Source organism: Pinus tabuliformis, chromosome 7 (assembly GCF_031772625.1).
Source record: "Pinus tabuliformis cultivar Carrire ecotype Pingquan chromosome 7, CPIR1, whole genome shotgun sequence".
Lineage (NCBI taxonomy): Eukaryota > Viridiplantae > Streptophyta > Pinopsida > Pinales > Pinaceae > Pinus > Pinus tabuliformis.
The window spans coordinates 599,272,157-599,291,402 of record NC_142293.1 but is presented as its reverse complement, the minus strand read 5'-3'; the positions used below and the strand labels follow the sequence as shown (position 1 = coordinate 599,291,402).

Below are 19,246 nucleotides of genomic sequence, written 5' to 3'. Positions count from 1 at the left end.
TCTGATATCTTATTTTGTATCTGCTGTAGGTGGAGATGGCTGAGATGGCTAAGGTGTGTTATCGCATTCAAATCTCTAATATAACTTATATAGGATGATTCTAAGATCTTATTTTGTATCTGCTGTAGGTGGAGATAGCTGAGATGGCTTGTTCTAGAGAGCATGAATATGTGATACAAGATGGGCTCTCCCCTTTTATATAACAATCTCAAAGAAAGGTGTGTAAGAAAAAACGGCGTGTTATTTTATTACAATTAATTATCGCATTCAACTCTCTAGTATAACTTATAGAATGATTCTAATATCTTATTTTGTACCATCTGTAGGTGGATATCGCTGAGATGTGCTGTAGGTGGAGATGGCTTGTTCTAGAGAGCATGAATATGTGATACAAAATGGACTCTCCCCTTTTATATAACAATTTCAAAGAAAGGTGTGGGAGATGGCTTGTTCTAGAGAGCATGAATATGTGATACACAATGGACTCTCCCCTTTTATATAACAATCTCAAAGAAAGGTGTGTAAGAAGAAAAAAGGCGAGTTTTCTTTTCTTATTATGATTAAGTATCGCATTCAACTTTCTAGTTTAACTTAGAATGATTCTAATATTTTATTTTGTATCTGCTGTAGGTGGAGATGGATGAGATGTGCTGTAGGTGGAGATGGCTGAGATGGCTGGTTCTAGAGAGCATGATATGTGATACAAAATGGACTCTCCCCTTCTATATAACAATTTCAAAGAAAGGTGTGTAAGAAAAGAAAGGTGTGTTTTTTATTACGATTAATTATTGCAATCAACTCTTTAATTATTGCAATCAACTCTTTAGTATAACTTATAGAATGATTATAATATCTTATTTTTTATCTGCTATAGGTGGAGATGGCTAAAATGGCTTGTTCTATAGAGCATGAATATGTGATACAAAATGGACTCTCCCCTTTTATATAACAATTTCAAAGAAAGGTGTGTAAGAAAAGAAAGGTGTGTTTTTTTATTATGATTAATTATTGCATTCAACTCTTTAGTATAACCTATAGAATGATTCTGATATCTTATTTTGTATCTGGTGTAGGTGGAGATGGCTGAGATGGCTTGTTCCAGAGAGCATGAATATGTGAAATACAAAATAGACTCTCCCCTTTTATATAACAATCTCAAAAAGGTGTATTTTATTACAATTATTTATTGCATTCAACTCTCTAGTTTAACTTATTTTTTTTTTTTCCGGGGAAAATAGAGTTCGTAATTTCTATTAAAAAAGAGATAATAGAGATTACATGTTGTAGATGCCAAGGCATATGCAGAAGTGTGGCATAAAACCACTTACAATAACCAATACTTCAGGGAAGTATGCAGATAAAGCCCTCGGACAGGGCATCCAGAAACAGGGTATGTAAACCCCAACAGGAGTGTACGCCTACCCATCAAGCTAATAACTAATAATAACAGTAAATAAACGCTGACTCAAAAACCCACAAAACAGGGCAGCAAGAGGAATGGATCTGTATACCTCAGCAGGAGGATACCACAACCCATCTCATACTAAAAATAGAAAAATAGCAAGGCTCCTGTAGATAGAGCAGAAAATTCGAATGACCGCCAAGACAAAGAGGAGAGGCACGAAATGGAAATAGGGCAGCCAGTTAGCCACACCCCCCATCCCCTCAACTCTCCTGCTGTGAGGAAACCAGAGGAAGAGACCGCCCATGTCCAAAGAAGCCATAAAACAAGGCCGTCCAGTACAAGCCATTGAAGAGACGACACGAATCGGTGTAGAGACAGATCCACACCACAATCCCTCAACGCTTCCAATAACTGTCCAGGTAAGCCAGCGAAAAACCAAAAAAAAACCCCATAGCTCAGCAGGTGAACCCATCAGGACCCAACAGGAGCTATGGAGCTACGGAACCGGGGGCAGAGGCGGCTGGGGCAGCCACCTCGCCCCCATAAGGCCAGTCAAGCCCCGCTCCCGCTCCAAGGATTAACACTGGTTAGGAGGAACCCTCAATATAGAGGTTCCGAAGAGGGCCGAAAAACCACCGAAGACCAGAAAAGGATGAAAACTGCTCCGCCGCCGCCCAAAAACGGAGCACTAAAAACCGGATCTCTGTTTTATAATATGCAAATACAGAATCTCAGAGGATGTGCCGAAAGCCGCCGAGATTTGTCTCACTCCGCCGCCGCCCAAGCTCAAGGCAAATACCGTAACCAGAGATGCGCTGTCCGCAGGATAGAGGGTAGCAGTGACCGAGATTGAAACCTCGTCACAAGATACAGGAGCCGCAGGAACTTCGATACCCCACCAGGTGCAGCGATCCTGTCTGGAGCCCAAGCAAAGTCTGAAAGGTGACGGTCTGAAACCCAAGGATGCCCCGCCGCCGCAGGCACTCACAGCCCAGAGCCGAAAACGGAGAAAACCCTAGCCCTCTCTAGTTTAACTTATATAATGATTCTAATATCTTATTTTGTATCTGTTGTAGGTGGCTTGTTCTAATGAGCACGGCAAGTGGAATGCAAAAGATAATGTCCATCATTATAAAACAAACTCTAGGCGAGGTGGGTTTCCTATTTTGAATAATTATTGGTTTTGAAATATGTTTACTATTATTAATTGTGTGTATTTTAACCTTATTCAACCTGCATTTTTTCCAGTGGAAAGCACATTGCAGGAGAGATGATGTGCAAAGGGGTTGTTTGCAATTTTTTCTTTGTTCCTGTATGCATGCTTTGTTTTGTCGAGTTTGATCATGGCCATGCTTTTTGTTGTACTCGTTTATTTATTTATTTATTTTTATTTTTATTTTTTATTTTCTCTTTTTTTGTAGTTTGGTCTTGGTTTCCTTTTTTGAGTGTGGAAAAGGAAATCAAGGAAGCAAGCAAAGAAAATGGAAGTTATTTTCTAGAAATGAAGGTGAGTTAACATACCTATATGCAATGCACTTAAAAGTATCTTTTGCTAATTTGTTTGCTATTCAATTTATTATATGTTTTATCTATGCTCTCTATTCAATTTATTATATGTTTTATCTATGCTCTCATAATCAACTATGTTGATTTTATTTATATAGTGAACGACTACAATTGTACAACCAACAAAAGTCATGGCATGGCTTATCATTCATGATTGCCACTGCTATAATATTAGCCAAGGGAGGCCAGGTTTGTGGATGATTAATTCATTGCTCAGTATATTTGTTTTGTTATTTAAGCACTCGTGATTTATTTCTAATATCATATATATTACTTTGTACAGTGAGTGACTACAATTGTTGTCTTTGGGAGGGTTGAGTGGAGAAGATACCTTAGGCAAGGTAGATGCAGTGCAGAAAATGGGTGAGTCATGTTGTTTTCCAACAAAATAGTGTTATTATTATTCGTTTGCTAGATATTTTCTCCTTCTAGCATGGAGAATGGGTGAGTCGTGATGTTTTCCAATAAAATAGTGTTATTATTATTTGTTTGCTAGATATTTTCTCCTTCTAGCATGGTTCTCGGGTGGTACCACTCAAGTAGTGGTTTTACATATACATCAAATGGTATGTTTAGATTAATATGCTTTCTTGCTCCACATCACACACACAATCCATGTGACTTAGGGAGGGTAGTACCACTCAATTAGCGGTTTGACATATACATCAAATGGTATGTTTAGATTGATATGCTTTCTTGCTCCACATCACACACACAACCCATGCCACCTAGGGAGGAGTATGGGAAGGTCGAGCAAGCAAGCATGCTAACCCTTCAACCAATCAACCATTGTGCTAATAGACAACATCATTGCCTTGTGGCCCCTAGGATTTTGGGTGTTTGTTATGTTTAAATATGCTTAGATTACTTTTTCGAAAAAAATACCTCTTATGAAAATATTCTTTGTATTATTCTTAGTAGAAGTATGTCAAGTTTAGAAAATTTATATTACTTTTTAGATATAGCATGAAATATAGATGAATTCAAACTAAGTTGCATGGCAAGTTTAAGTGTTCAAACTCTCTAGTGTAATTTTCAATAGAAATCAAATATAATCTAATATTTTATTGTGTATCTATTGTATGGCTTGTTCCAATGAGCATGAATACATGAAATACAAAATACACTCTCCCCTTTTATATAACAAACAAGGTGTGTTTTTTATTACATGAAATACAAAATAGACTCTCCCCTTGTATATAACAAACACGGTGTTAATTTTAGGTATGTTTTATGCTGAGAGCAAATTTACTTCAATTTTCCATATTAGCTCAATATCAATTCCAGATTAGCAATCACATTTAGCATGATAGTAAAATGCAGATAGAACATAAACATAAATTGCAGAAAACAAGCCAAGAGAAGAGGACACAAGATGTGGCGCCAGCCAGGGACAAACCCCAATGTGGGGAAACCATTCATCAATTCTTCTTATGTTCTTCAATAGTTCAGCAGAGGGAGAGATAGTACATATACATTAGAAGTCAACACTTTCACTTATCTAAATAAGAGCAAAGATCTTCTCTAAGAAGATGGCACATGAGGTAGCTGATCTGAACTCAGGTGAAGGCATACTGCTTCCACTGATCCTCCAAGGTGACTCCATCACCATGCAGCACTGTGCTGCACCTCATCATCATGCTGCACTTGTCACTGTGCTGCACCCAATGATTGAGCTGCTCTTCATCACTGAGCTGCACCCAATCATCATGCTGTGCCCATCATGTTGTACTTCATCAACATTCTGCTGCATCCTTCATGCTGCACTATGCTGTACCCTTTATGCACTCAATGCATACTGTAGTATATCACAATTCTGCTGCTGCAATACATCATACTGCTGCACCTCATTGCAGCGTTCATCATCACTGTGCTGCACTTTGTTACATTTGTGCTGCACTCATCATGCTATGATACACTTCATCACTATGCCCATCAACATGTTGCAACATTCATCATCATGCTGCAACATTCATCATCATGCTGCACCTTATTACAATGTTGTCACATCATATCATATCATGCTGTTGTTTGTTGCATCGCTGGACTCAAACAACAATTTAGACAGCGTTCACAATGTGGTCATGGACTGGTTAGGGCATCAATGAAGTCCTACCAACCTTCACACATCAGCTGCAACATCCCTCCCAAGGCTACGACCACCCTTCTTCAACACTCCTAAATGAGCCACGCTGTCACCTACAACAAAGTGGCATAAGGACATATCCTCCAAAATGTGATATGATAGTTGACTTTCCTTACAGCATCTCCTTCATCATTTGGCTGATAGGGTCGTCTCCAACTGCAGCCATGATGACCTCCTTGAGGGCTGAGACTAGCCCTCCTTTGACTGCGGTTAGAAGCAAAAATGGACAACTGCTATAGTCCTCTATTTTGGTGACTGTAACCTTCTCTTTTTACTGCGGCTAGGGCAGACTTGAGACTGCAGATTAGGAACCATTCAGGCAGCGTATTGTAGCTCTAGAGATCCCCTAGGACTGCGGCCAAATCTTGTGATTTACTGCGGCTAGGGTAAGACTGTAGTCCTCCCATTAGGACTGCATCTTGCTGGGCATATAAACCTTCTACTTGACTGCGACTAGGTCTTCCTGTTAGGGCAGCGTTAAGGCTTCTTTATTAGGGCAACACTAGGGCTTCATTAGGGCAATGCTAGAACAACATTAGAAGCCCATCTTCATGACTACGTTAAGCCTTTATCTCCATGCCATCATTAGGGGCTAGGGCATCTTCTTTAGGGCAGCATAGATCCTTCTTTCCCATGGTAGCTTCTAGGGCAGCTCCTCTTAGGGCAGCTTATATTCTTAGGATCTCTCCTCCCACCAAAACCCAAAGACAAGTGGAGAGGAAGAGATCACAAGAAGAGTGTGTGTCCAAATGACTAGCAAGCCACCTCTTTTTATACTAAAACGTTGAGCACAAGTGAGGGAAATTTGGTTGCTGGCCGACCTTGACGAATTGTCCCATAACACAAATAAATTCATATCTCCAAGAATACATGTCGGAATCAGATGATCTTTAGATCAATCCTACACCTCTCGATGCGAGGAATTTAAGAAAAATATCGCTGCCATAAATAAGATGACCCATATGGAGTTTGGCCCCAGTTGCCAATTTAAACACTCCCTCTCAACTAGGGAGTACTCCATCTTCTAATCCATTTGCCAGGCTGTACTATCTCTGCCATCAGTGCCCTGCACTGCTCTGCTCTCTTGAACTAAGTAGAAGAAGAAGTGATCGAGAATGTATCATACCATCCTCTACTGACCCGAAGTTAGTCCCATATAAAAGAGTGTCTCATACCACTCTTACTGACTTGAAGTCAGTTCCAATAAAGAGAGTGTGTCATACCACTCTTACTAATCCGAAATCAGTTCCAAAAAGAGAGTGAGTTATATCACTCTTACTGACCCGAAGTCAGTTCCAATTGGTCCCAGATCAATATCATCCTAGCATAAGGAGTACGGTAGTAACATGATGCGTCCATCGGTACTACTATGGTCCCTATCCACGTTTCCTTACTCATTGGCCATATGAGAGGTACTTCCCATGAGTCCCAGACTGCATGGGTAGGATGTCTCAGCAGGAGAAGGATGAACCACTCATCCTACTTACATGTTGCGAGGGGTATCCCAGGGGAAGGTTTAACCACTCACCCTGTACACCACAAATCATTAGGGGAAGGCTGAACCACCCACCCTATGACTATGTCTCGACAGGAGAAGAATGAACCACTCAGGGGAAGGCTGAACCACTCACACTATGGTTGCTCATCACTCCAAGATGTAACCCCAAGCCCCTCGGAGCTCCTAGAGCTCAATGTCCATATCATACAGGACCCTTAGGAGAGAGTCTCTCCACAACTCCTAGTCGTTCTCAGAAAGTCAATAATTTGACCTTTCCCAGGGGCTTCGATAGAATATCGGCGACCTGCACATCAGTCCCAATGCGATGGAGCCTTCTTGCTCCTCAATGTACCATATCCCAGATAAAGTGGTACCTGATGTCTATATGCTTGGAGCGATCATAGAACATGGGATTCCTCAACAATCGAATCCCCCTTTGGTTGTCATAAAAGATCACGATGGTATCCAACACGTGTCCAAACAACTCACTGAAGAGCTTCCACAACTAGACAGCTTCACACGAGGCTATACTCATAGCTATGTATTCGGCCTCAGCGGTGCTCAAAGCAACCGACTTCTGCTTCCTGCTCATCCAGGATATCGAAGCAGAACCCAAAGAGAACCAACACCTAGAAGTGTTCTTGCGATCCTCCACATTGCCTGCCTAATCAACATCAGAATAATCATGCAGCTTCACATTTCTAGTAGTGTATCTCAATCCATGAGAGATTGTGCCCTGAAGATATCTCAAATGATTCTTTGCACTAATCCAATGAGGCTCAACCATATATGATCCCAACATGCTAACTGCAAAACATATATTCGGAAGGAAGTTCACCAAGAACATCAATGCGAATGAGTTTATGAAACTTAGAGGCATTTCCCAAATCAGGTCCGACATCACTACCACATAACTTCTGAAAGTTAAGCTCCATCGAGGTAGTCACGGGCTTGTAGTTCACCATTCCAAATCCAGAATCCAACTCCCTCTTACTTTTGCAAATGAGAGGGTCTGCACCTGTCAGAAAGAGGTTGTCCTCATAAGGTGCCAGTATAAGAGGTCTATCATCCACAACCTTCAAGCACTGGTTTGGATCGGCTTCACTCCTAGTGAATCTCAACTTCATCAGCTAGCTATCAATCTTCTCATATCAAGCTCGGGGTGTTTGCTCTAAAACATAGAGAGATTTCTTCCACTTGCATACTTGAGATTCCCAATCATGAATCTCAAACCCCTCAGGTTGTTCCACATCTGAGGTCTTGTTATTACATGAGGGGAATGGTCCCCTTGTAATATTTCCTTCGGTACATCTCGGACATGTACCTACATGCTCTTCTTGAATTCAAGCATCCCTTTTACCATCTGACTCACATCGGGTAGGGCCTTATAATGAAGATGGGCAAACCTCCGGTGCCATTGAAGAGATGTGTCACACAACATGGTCCCTAATGGACTTCCTGCAACTTGATACAAATTGCCAATCCCTGAACCCATGAGTAAAAGCATCTTGAAAATTCTATTTTCAAACACGTACCTTTCCATCGATGAATGCCACCTTGAAACCTTTGACTTCCATTGCCGAAATGGACACCGGGTTCTTCTTGAGATCAGGTACATAAAGAACTTCTTTTAAATGAATCGTGTTACCCTCATTCAATTGAGGGGTAACATTCCCTACACCCTTTCCGGGATGGGTGGCATCGTCTCCAAGAAAAATCTCCACGATTGTCTCCTTCTCTATCAAATTAGAGAGAGCTTCCTTCTATCTGATGAAGTGCCTTGAAGCACTACTATCAATAAGCCAGATTCCCAAAGAGTCTGGAGGAGTAGTGGAGAGGGCCAATATAAGATAATACTTCTTTAGCTTATCAGAAACAACATTTGATTCTTCATACCTGGAGTTCCTTGCATTCTTTGAAGAGTCGGCCATTTCCTTGATGACTTGCATTACTTGTCATTCCTCTGATCATTGAAGATGTCTCTGGAATGATTGTTATCATCATCAAGTGATGTGTCCCTACCATTCAGACACTCCTTCACATAATGGCCGAACTTATTGCAAGCAAGGCATATTCCTTTCCTTCCACCCTTAGATTCAGACTTCCCATTGAAGTGATCTTTAGGTAGGCCATTAGATGCTTCCACTGCACCACTCAGATAATATTCTCTGCTTCGACTTCACCCTTCGTGAATTTGAAGAGGGATGAGGAACCCATTGAGCCCTTTTTTCCTTTCCAACTGTCTTTGGTGATTGCTCTTTCACTCTTGCTTGGGCTTTGTCTTCACCTCAACTCTGATACCATGTTAATTTTAGGTATGTTCTATGTTGAGAGAAAATTTACTTCAATTTTCCATATTAGCTCAATATCAATTCCAAATTAGCAATCACATTTAGCATGATAGTAAAATGCAGACAGAACATAAACATAAATCACAGAAAACAAGCCAAGACAAGAGGACACAAGATGTGGCGCCAGCTAGGGACAAACCCCAATGTGGAGAAACCCTTGATCAATTCTTCTTATGCCCTTCAATAGTTCAACAGAGAGAGAGATAGTACATATACATTAGAAGTCAACATTTTGACTTATCTAAATAAGAGCAGAGATCTTCTCTAAGAAGATGGCACATGAGGTAGCTGATCTGAACTCAGGTGAAGACATACTGCTTCAACTGATCCTCCAAGGTGACTCCATCACCATGCAACACTGTGCTGCACCTCATCATCATGTTGCACCCGTCACTGTGCTGCACCCAATCACTGAGCTGCTCTTCATCACTATGCTGCTCTCATCACTTAGCTGCACCCAATCATCATGCTATGCCCATCATGTTGTACTTCATCAACATTCTGCTGCATCCTTCATGCTGCACTATGCTGTACCTTTTATGCACTCAATGCATACTGCAGTATATCACAATTCTGCTGCTGCAATACATCATACTGCTGCACCTCATGCTGCACCTCATTGCAACATTCATCATCACTGTGCTGCACTCATCATGCTATGATACACTTCATCACTATGCCCATCATCATGCTGCACCTTATTACAATGTTGTCACATCATATCATATCATGCTGCTGTTTGCTGCATCGCTGGACTCAAACAACAATTCAGACAACCTTCACAATGGACTGGTTAGGGCATCAATGAAGTCCTACTAGACTTCACACATCAGCTGCAACATCCCTCCCAAGGCTACGGTCTCCCTTCTTCAACACTCCTAAATGAGCCATGCTGTCACCTACAACAAAGTGGCATAAGGACATATCCTCCAGAATGTGATATGATAGCTGACTTTCCTTACAATGTCTCCTTCATCATTTGGCTGATAGGGTCGTCTCCAACTGCAGCCATGATGACCTCCTTGAGGGTTGAGACTAGCCCTCCTTTGACTGCGGTTAGAAGCACAAATGGACAACTGCTATAGTCCTCTATTTTGGTGACTATAACCTTCTCTTTTTACTGCGGCTAGAGCAGACTTGAGAGTCTGAGACTGTAGATTAGGAACCATTCAGGCAGCATATTGTAGCTCTAGAGATCCCTTAGGACTGCGGCCAAATCTTGTGATTTACTGCGGCTAGGGTAAGACTGTAGTCCTCCCATTAGGACTGCGGCTTGCTAGGAATAGAAACCTTCTACTTGACTGTGGCTAGGTCTTCCTGTTAGGGCATCGTTAAGGCTTCTTTATTAGGGCAACGCTAGGGATTCATTAGGGTAGTGTTAGAACAACATTAGAAGCCCATCTTCCTGACTGCGTTAAGCCTTTATCTCCATGCCAACGTTAGGGGCTAGGGCATCTTCTTTAGAGCAGCGTAGATCCTTCTTTCCCATGGCAGCTTCTAGGGCAGCGTATATTCTTAGGATCTCTCCTCCCACCAAAACCCAAAGACAAGTGGAGAGGAAGAGATCACAAGAAGAGTGTGTGTCCAAATGACTAGCAAGCCACCTCTTTTTATACTAAAACGTTGAGCACAAGTGGGGGGCAATTTGGTTGCTAGTTGACCTTGATGAATTGTCCCATAACACAAATAAATTGATATCTCCATGAATACATGTCAGAATCGGATGATCTTTAGATCAATCCTATACCTCTCGACGTGAGGAATCCAAGAAAAATATCAGCTACCATAAATAAGATGACCCATATGGAGTTTGGCCCTAGTTGCCAATTTTAACACAAGGTGTGTTTTTTATTACATGAAATACAAAATAGACTCTCCAATTTTATATAACAAACAAGGTGTGTTTTTTATTACAATTAATTATTGCGTTCCACACGTGAAATACAAAATGGACCCCTCGCCCCCACCTTATATATATAACAAGCAAGGTGTGTTTCTTATTACGATTAATTTTTGCGTTCAACTTTGTTAATATCTTATTTAATATTATTTTGTATCTGTAGATTCTGAAAAATCCTAAACCGGAATTCCTACTGCAATAACTAATGATATTTCTCCTACTTGTTAGATTTACATGAACAAGTTATTTGCAGTTTCCTACGACAAATATTGAAATACATACACTGTAGCGTTCACTTAATTAATTTATATGTGGAAACAAGAGACTGAGCAAGAAAGAAAATACAACATAATAGCGCTGTTGTTTTTGGACAAATGTCCTTGGAAAAACCCAATGTGGGAAACTGGTGCAACAGATCTAAGGGTTTATTATTATTAAGTAGTAGCAAATTTTGAATACATCTCTGAATAACTCACGGGTTGTTCAGTTACAGAGAGAAATACCGGCAGAAAGATTTGTAAGATGACCTCACACAATCACTGAGAAAAATTCCAGTTGATCCGGACACTAGATGAGGTGCCTCTAGCAGGTCCCTGTGCTGTTTCTGCACAGTACTCATGCATTCCCTGCATCAACCCCTATAAGCACTACGTTGCCCAGCCAGCTGATAGATTTGTTGCCCGGAGTCACTGCTCTCAGCCTCCCGGTCTCACACCCTGGCTCGGCTTTTGAAACGGACTCTACTGCAAAAATTTCGGACTCTCTCTCACCCTCTGCGTTGCCTCTGCATGGCCCTGTGTTAGGCTCTACGTGAGAGATGGTGGATCACTCTCTGCCTCTCTCCGCTGATGATGCTGATGATTCTCCGACTGAGAAAATCTCTCTCCGGATGCTATCTCTACCCCTCAACTGCAAGAAATCTACTGGATCAAAATTTCCTCCTGAGAACTTCTCACTTTAGAAATTCAATCTCTTGATCTCTCGGTGTATTTTCCAAATGACCCTCAAGCTTCCTTAAATAATCTTCTCGTTAACATTCAACGACCTAGATTAAAAGCTAATTAATGGCTAAGATTATTTTAGCTTGATCCTCGTCTTCTTCTAGAAGTTACACCTACAATTAGATTAATACCCATTAATATTTTTAATTTCCTAAGTTTAGACTTAGGGTCCCATTAAAAAATATTAGTTTTTTTAATAAAATTGTCTCTGGGTGGAATTTCCCAAAATGCTTTTTGGGTTCTTTGGAATGCATGTGCCCAAGTCTCCTTGCAAAATTTGAGGCTTAGAGCACATCCGATGCTACACCAAATAAACACTCTCTCTTAGCGAGAAATGTGCTCTAGCAATATATGCTGCTGCATACTGCTTTGACTTTGAAGCATCGTCGTCTGCGTTGTTGATGTCTAACATGTTGTCCACCAACTAATGCGTTGCTGCTGCAGCTGTACTGCTATTGACACTGCCATTGTTAACACTGCATCCGTACTACAACTCCGTCTCAAGTGTTGCATCTGTGCTATTGCTTGCACTAATATTGCCAACTGCCACTACACTGCAAACTGTTTCTGCAACTCTATCAGCAACGAAAAAACATCCAAAATTACTGAACTAACTGTGTTCAGTATGATACCACATGAATGCTGGAGCCTGACTACTGCTAGTCTTTGCACTGACCCTCTGAATCCACTGCGCTGCTGCTGACCTTTGCTTTGTGCCATCTGCACTGCTGCCAACTTTGCTCTGCGCTGTTCAGTCTCTGGCGCTCCTAGCCACTGCAACTGTCTCCGTGACACTCCTCTGCACCATCTGACACTAGTCCATCCTGCTACTTCTGATCTGGGCTCCCGTAGCAAGTAAATGATCCTATAGGTGGGGTCCTCAAGGATCCTGCCCATCTGTAGCTCTTTCAAACTACAGTTCCAAATCAGCCTATGTCCCTCCTCGAGGTATCTCGACTATCATGGTGAACTCCTCATCGTGGGCGCAACCTTCAAATCGTGCTTCTCATACTTGACCTTCTTCTTGAGATGACGCTGAGTAGCGTGGTGACCCATCTCACCACACCTGAACACTTGATCTTCGAGATGTCCTTCTTACGTCTCTGCTGCTTCTATTGTCCCTTCGATGCAAGGGCTGTATTATCCTCCTCCTCCTTGGGCTTCGACCCACTGCTGCTGCGTCCGTCAAGTTTAACCTTACTCTCTCCTCATCTCCTCTTGTTTTAGAGTTGCCCACATCTTATCCCAATTCGGCAAGGCTGCTCTGGACAAAAACTTGCCACTCATCTGAGACAAAATTGAGGGCCAGTCTAACGAACTCTGAATCTTGAGTTGTATGCCCTGCAGTACACAACTCATCACAGGTCTCCTTAAGATTCGTGAGGAATGGATCCACATGCTCCCTCTTCTGCATCTGAGCAGATCTCAGCTTCTGCTCCAAGTACATCTTCCGTTGCTCGGAAGATCCTTGATATAACATAGACAATGTGTCCCACATCTCCTTAGCAGTCCCTCTGCTAGCGATATGACAGACCACATGATCCTTCACTCCGTCGAGGATCATTCTTTTTGCCTTTGCCATTTCAACTCGGCACTTCTTCAACGGATCTGCATCTGCATGCACAACCACCACGCTGTCGACATATGTCTTGAGGGCATGCTCATCTAGAAGGAATGACATTCTAGCCTTCCAGATGACATAGTTGGATCTCCGTCCAACCTGTCCTAATCCCTCAAGCCACTGGTTTCCATTTCTGCCACAAATACAAAGTCGAATGACCTCTTCTCTCCAATGTGCTCCTGCTGGGCTAGCCTACACACTCCTTGCTGGAGCTAGTAAAGCTACTGCCCCTTGCTGCTCCTCAGCTCTAGAGAATTCGAATTTGCTGGCTAGGAATTCTTCGAGGAAGAAATTCCCTCAATCGTGTTTCTCCTCTTTCTTCTGATGATTTTCTGCCCAACAAACTGCCTATAGAAAAAATTTGCGTCCCAACAACTCTCCTCACGCTGAGGTTTCAGCGCTGCTCCCTCTGCCCCGACAAAATCTCGATCTGGAAGCCCTTCTCTCTGTCAACTCACTCAAAGAGAGACTGCCTCGAAATTTCAGCCCTCCGGCTAAGAACTACGCAAACCCTCCAAGGTTTCGAACTGTTGCCTCCTGCAGCTTTTCGATCTCCCTCTTTTGCTCAACGTTGGGTTCTCTGGCACTGCTCTTCTTGTTCCACCTGCAACTCTAATACCATGTGAAAAATCTTAAACCGGAATTTCTACTGCAGCAACTGATGATATTTCTCCTACTTGTTAGATTTACATGAACAAGTTATTTGCAGTTTCCTACGACAAATATTGAAATACATACAATGCAACCTTCACTTAATTAATTTATATGTGGAAACAAGAGATTGAGCAAGAAAGAAAATACAACACAATAACACTGTTATTTTTGGACAAATGTCCCTGGAAGAACCCAACACGGGAAAACTGGTGCAACAGATCAGAGGGTTTATTATTATTAAGAAGTAGCAAATTCTGAACACATCTCCGAATACCTCACGGGTTATTCAGTTACAGAGAGAAATACTGGCAAAAAGATTTGTGAGATTACCTCACACAATCACTAAGAAAAATCCCGGCTGATCCGGACACTAGATGAGGTGCCTCTGGTAGGCCCTGCACTGCCTCTGCGCAATCCTCATGCAATCCCTGCGTCAGCCCCTCTAGGCATTGCGTCACCCAACCAGCTGATCAATTTGTTGCTCGGAGTCACTGCTCTCAGCCTCTCGGTCTCACACCTCGGCACCTAGCTTCTGAAACTGACTCTGCTGCAAAATTTCGGACTCTCTCTCACCCTCTGCGCTGCCTCTGCGTGGCCCTGCATCAGCCTCTGCGTGAGAGCTGTTGGATCACTCTCTGCCTCTCTCTGCTGATGATTCTCCAGCTGAGAAAATCTCTCTCTGGATGCTATCTCTGCCCCTCAACTGCAAGAAATCTACTCGATCAAAATTTCCTCCTGATAACTTCTCACTTTAGAAATTCGATCTCTTGATCTCTCGTTGTATTTTCCAAATGACGCTCAAGATTCCTTAAATAATCTTCTTGTTGACATTCAACGGCCCAGTTTAAAAGTTAATCAATCGTTGTATTTTCCAAATGACCCTCAAGCTTCCTTAAATAATCTTCTTGTTGACATTCAACGGCCCAAATTAAAAGTTAATCAATGGCTAAGATTATTTTAGTTTGATCCTCGTCTTTTTTTAGAAGTTACACCCACAATTAGATTAATACCCATTAATATTTTTAATTTCCTGAGTTTAGACTTAGGATCCCATTAAAAAATATTAATTATTTTAATAAAATTGTCTCCGGGTGGAATTTCCCAAAACGTTTTCTGGGTTCTTTGGAATACATGTGCCGAAGCCTCCCCTCAAAATTTGAGGCCTAGAGCACATCCGACGCTACCCCAAATGCTACCCCAAATCAACATAGATGACTTGTTTTGATGAGCACAAACAAAAAAAACTCTTGGGGAGGTGTGTTTCCTATTATGAATAATTATTAGTTTTGAAATAAGCTTATCAATACTAACTGTGTGTATATTTTAACCTTATTTAGTCCCTGTTTTTTTTAGCTACCCCAAATCAACATAGATGACTTGTTTTGATGAGCACGAACAAAAAAAATCTCTTGGGGAGGTGTGTTTCGTATTATGAATAATTATTAGTTTGAAATAAGCTTATCATTACTAACCGTGTGTGTATTTTAACCTCATTTAGTCCCTCTTTTTTTTAGCGGAATAGAGCACATTGCAGAAGAGATGATGTTCAGAGGGTATGTTTGCAATTTTGATCTCATATATGATATTATTGTGTAGTGAGTGACTACAATTGTAGTGTCTTGATGTAGTTTCAAATCTTTAGCAAGTTTCTAAACCTAAAGGCCATCTATCTTCTAAGTTGCCTTCCACCACTAGTGCCTAGCTTCAGCCACATTTTCACTCATCTTCTCTTCATATCCTAACTTTGTTGTCATTACCCCTATAGTGACATTCCTCGTCCAACATGATTCATTTTCTTGCTTCATTCCTATCCTAACTTTGTTGTCATTACCCCTATAGTGACATGATTCATTTTCTTGCTTCATTCATATCCTAACTTTGTTGTCATTACCCCTATAGTGATATTCCTCGTCCAACATGATTCATTTTCTTGCTCCATTATAGAAACAGTGCTATGTTTAAGGTCAGTGACACATATTAGGACCATTCACATCCCAAATGACATTGTAGTTCCAAATCTTCCGCAAATTTCCAAACCTGAATTCGTGTATTAGGCATTGCAGCCCTTGAACCATCTTGAAAAGAAGTTTCCCTCCTATTGTGAAGGTGCCTCCTTAGGGGATCTAAAAGCAAAAAGTTCCTTCGACATCTGATCCACGAGTCCTCCCACCTTCACATTGGATGATGGATCTATTACTAACTTTTCAAACGACCCATGGATTTAAGATTTCAAAAGCTTTGAATAAACCTCTCCACATGTTAGAGGCACCTTTGAATATTTAGGCTCAAGCCTAATACACTACTTCGGAGCCCTGTTTTCCAAATACTTGACCCTCGTTACCTTCCCTCAAAGACCCTGTTTAAACAAACACCTCCAAAGATTCTTTGCAGCCAAAGCTTGTCCAAACAGCTGCAAGTTTTTTAACCTTCAGCCACCTTTTCCTTTTTTATTTGCAATCCTTGCCCACTTGGGAAGGAGAAAACCCTCCATTTCCTTCCTACTTGACCATAGGAAGCTTGATCACTTATTTCTAACATTTTCCAAGATTGATTTTGGGACATTCTCTATAGATAACCAGTAAACAAGTGTGCTCTCAAGAACCAACTTAACAATAATCAACCTTCCCCCTCCCCTCAATACTCAATGATAACACCAACAATTGATTCGTCCTTCAATCTTCCCAACTAGCCATAACCGATTAGCTATTTTGTAATTATTAGGTTTTAAGTTACCCCCGAGATACTTTCTTTACCAAGAAGCTCAAGCTTCATTGGAACTAGCTGGCCTAACCTCTCCTTCAAGTTTTCACTTATCCCATTCAACTTCCATTCCCGTAGTCTTGCAAAAGGTTTCCAAGATGATCTCAAGACAATTCAATTCTCACAAGGTACCTCTCCAAAGAGGAGAATGTCATCCACGAACAACAAATGAGTTACAACTCTGCCTGCTAAACTGATTCCATTGAATTGCCCAACCCTCTTTACCTCTAGAGTCAATCTGCTTAGGGCTATTGCAACTAAAAGAAACAAGAAAACAACTGTACCTGCTAAATTGATTCCATTGAATTGCCCAACCCTCCTTGGCTCTAGAATCAATCTGCTTAGGGCTATTGCAACGAAAAGAAACAGAAAAGGTGACAAGGGGAAGCCTTGCCTGAGGCCCCGAGAAGCCATAAAAAATTTAGAAGGTGACCCATTTATCAAAATTGTAAAGCTAACAAACTTCAAACGTTCAATTATCCAGTTATAAACTTAAGATTCAACCCAGGTTACAAGAGCACCAACTAGACTGGGATAATTTTCAACCTTTGGTCTTCATTTGTGATTGGGAGGGGCACTAAGTTCTTCATGCCACAAAATGTTGTGGGCTTATCGCTTGTGTTATTCAGTCCCACATTTTCTGCGGAGTGACAAATCTGGCCTTTCAACTTCATAATGTATACAACTTGCTCCATGGATTTTAAGTTGCCTAAATTCTTCTTTAGCCCTTGGAGTGACATATTTGGCCTTTCAACTCTATGACCTGCTCCATGGATTTCATGTTGTCTAAATTCTTCTTAAGCCCTTGGATACAATTCTTTGTGTCAAATTTCACCTCTGCATCTTGCATGAAGGAGCCAAAAGCACCACGGACTCCTTTCATCACTATATTATAAAGTGCCTCATTGATGGAGGAATGCATGACTGACATTGACTTGCTCTAGCAAGGCAATATAGCAATGAGTAGAAAAATTTGGCCTTCATGAAAGGTTGGGAAAGAGTGCATTCCCACTCTAGTTACTAGTATGCAGAGGTTTTGGATAGGGTTAGACTTCAACATTACTTTATTCGGGCCTGAATGTGCATATTGTAGTGATCAACTACTTTTTGTCATTCTTCCCATCCTCCCAAATGCTCCTTTACCTTGTTATAGTCTAGGTGCCACAGGGAGCTTAAATCAAGAATGTAGGCTAATAAAGGATTCGAATAACAAAGAAATGCACTAAATGGTTGAAAACAATTTGATTCCAGTCTTTTAGCTATTCAGGGTGAACAAGCATCTTACAAATAGAGCTAACAACCCTGCTTGGGTAGGGAGGATGGCAAATGCAATGCCTACACTTTACAGCATTGAAGTTAATGATTCCAAGTAGGTGCTTGTTTTGTAACTAAGCCTGGGAGACACTGGGTAAGTAAACCAACTAAAGCCTAAAACCAGAGAGGGCCTCTAAGTAGATAAGAAGGAGATGCAAGGAGCCTCAAAAGAAAGAAATGTTTAGAAGATTGAAGCCATAGCTTTATTTCCATTCCAACGCCTCATTTACTTGCACTGGGTATGATTCTTCCATCCTGCTACCCCATGCGATAATGTGATTTGATTTCTAGCCTTCATTTTCGGCAAAGGGTGAAACATTTTGTTTCATATCCTTCTCTTGGGGTTAAGTTCCAGAATCCATCCTTGTCATATCATGAGGGTGCATGTTTGTTAACCTTGTTCGGTCATGCTAGTTTGGAGTGGAGTTCCTCCACATATTTGCTATACTATTCCAATGACGGGTGACCACTTCTAGCAGCCACTTGTGCAAGCCTCCTTGTTTATGAAGTTCTCGTTGCCCCTGGAGGTTGGCATTAACATCGATATTTATGAACAAAAGCGTAGCAACACAAACCAGCTAAATAGTGAACTTATTGATTTATCTCCATTCTCAACACCTTATCCACATGCACTTGCTACGATCTCCTAAAACACATGCCATTCGACCAGGGCAGAACATAGCAGGGATGGGACCTGTTACTCTTGATCAAACTCATGAGTGAACTAATGCCTCATTGGCTTTTCTATTCATGATATATTCTGAAAAAGGGATGGCCTTTTCATCAACCTCATGAGTGAACCAATGCATCGTTGGCTTGTCTCTCCATGATATATTCTGAAGAGGGATGGCTGCACTTCGAAATTGCTGCAATTTTTTGGGTGTTTGCCAATGATGTTGTTTTCCTTATTAATAGGATTTGATGGTTAGGGTGACGTGCATTAATAGGTGGACTGACTATTTAGCTTTGCGTTGGATTAGCACTTGGGGGTTCGTATTTTGTTCTATTTTGCTTTGCTTCAGATAAATAT

The 19,246-nt window shown here is 41.3% G+C and overlaps 1 protein-coding gene and 1 long non-coding RNA gene across 3 annotated transcripts in view; both read left to right on the top strand.

Annotated features, from left to right (window-relative positions):
• The first annotated feature begins 27 nt into the window (after positions 1-27).
• Positions 28-1,162, top strand: LOC149248854 (uncharacterized). The gene is made up of 6 exons (XR_016265782.1): positions 28-53; positions 129-218; positions 327-517; positions 631-745; positions 875-964; positions 1,074-1,162. It is a non-coding gene; the product is annotated as an uncharacterized LOC149248854 (long non-coding RNA).
• Positions 1,163-2,479: 1,317 nt separating this feature from the next.
• Positions 2,480-19,246, top strand: part of LOC149248853 (uncharacterized) — a 41,531-nt gene continuing 24,764 nt past the window's right edge. For both annotated transcript variants that reach the window (XR_016266703.1, XM_089458566.1), the window contains exons 1-5: positions 2,480-2,557; positions 2,654-2,717; positions 2,827-2,912; positions 3,070-3,160; positions 3,255-3,334. The gene's annotated coding sequence lies outside the window, so the exon portion shown is untranslated. The remainder of the gene's footprint in view (positions 2,558-2,653; positions 2,718-2,826; positions 2,913-3,069; positions 3,161-3,254; positions 3,335-19,246) is intronic.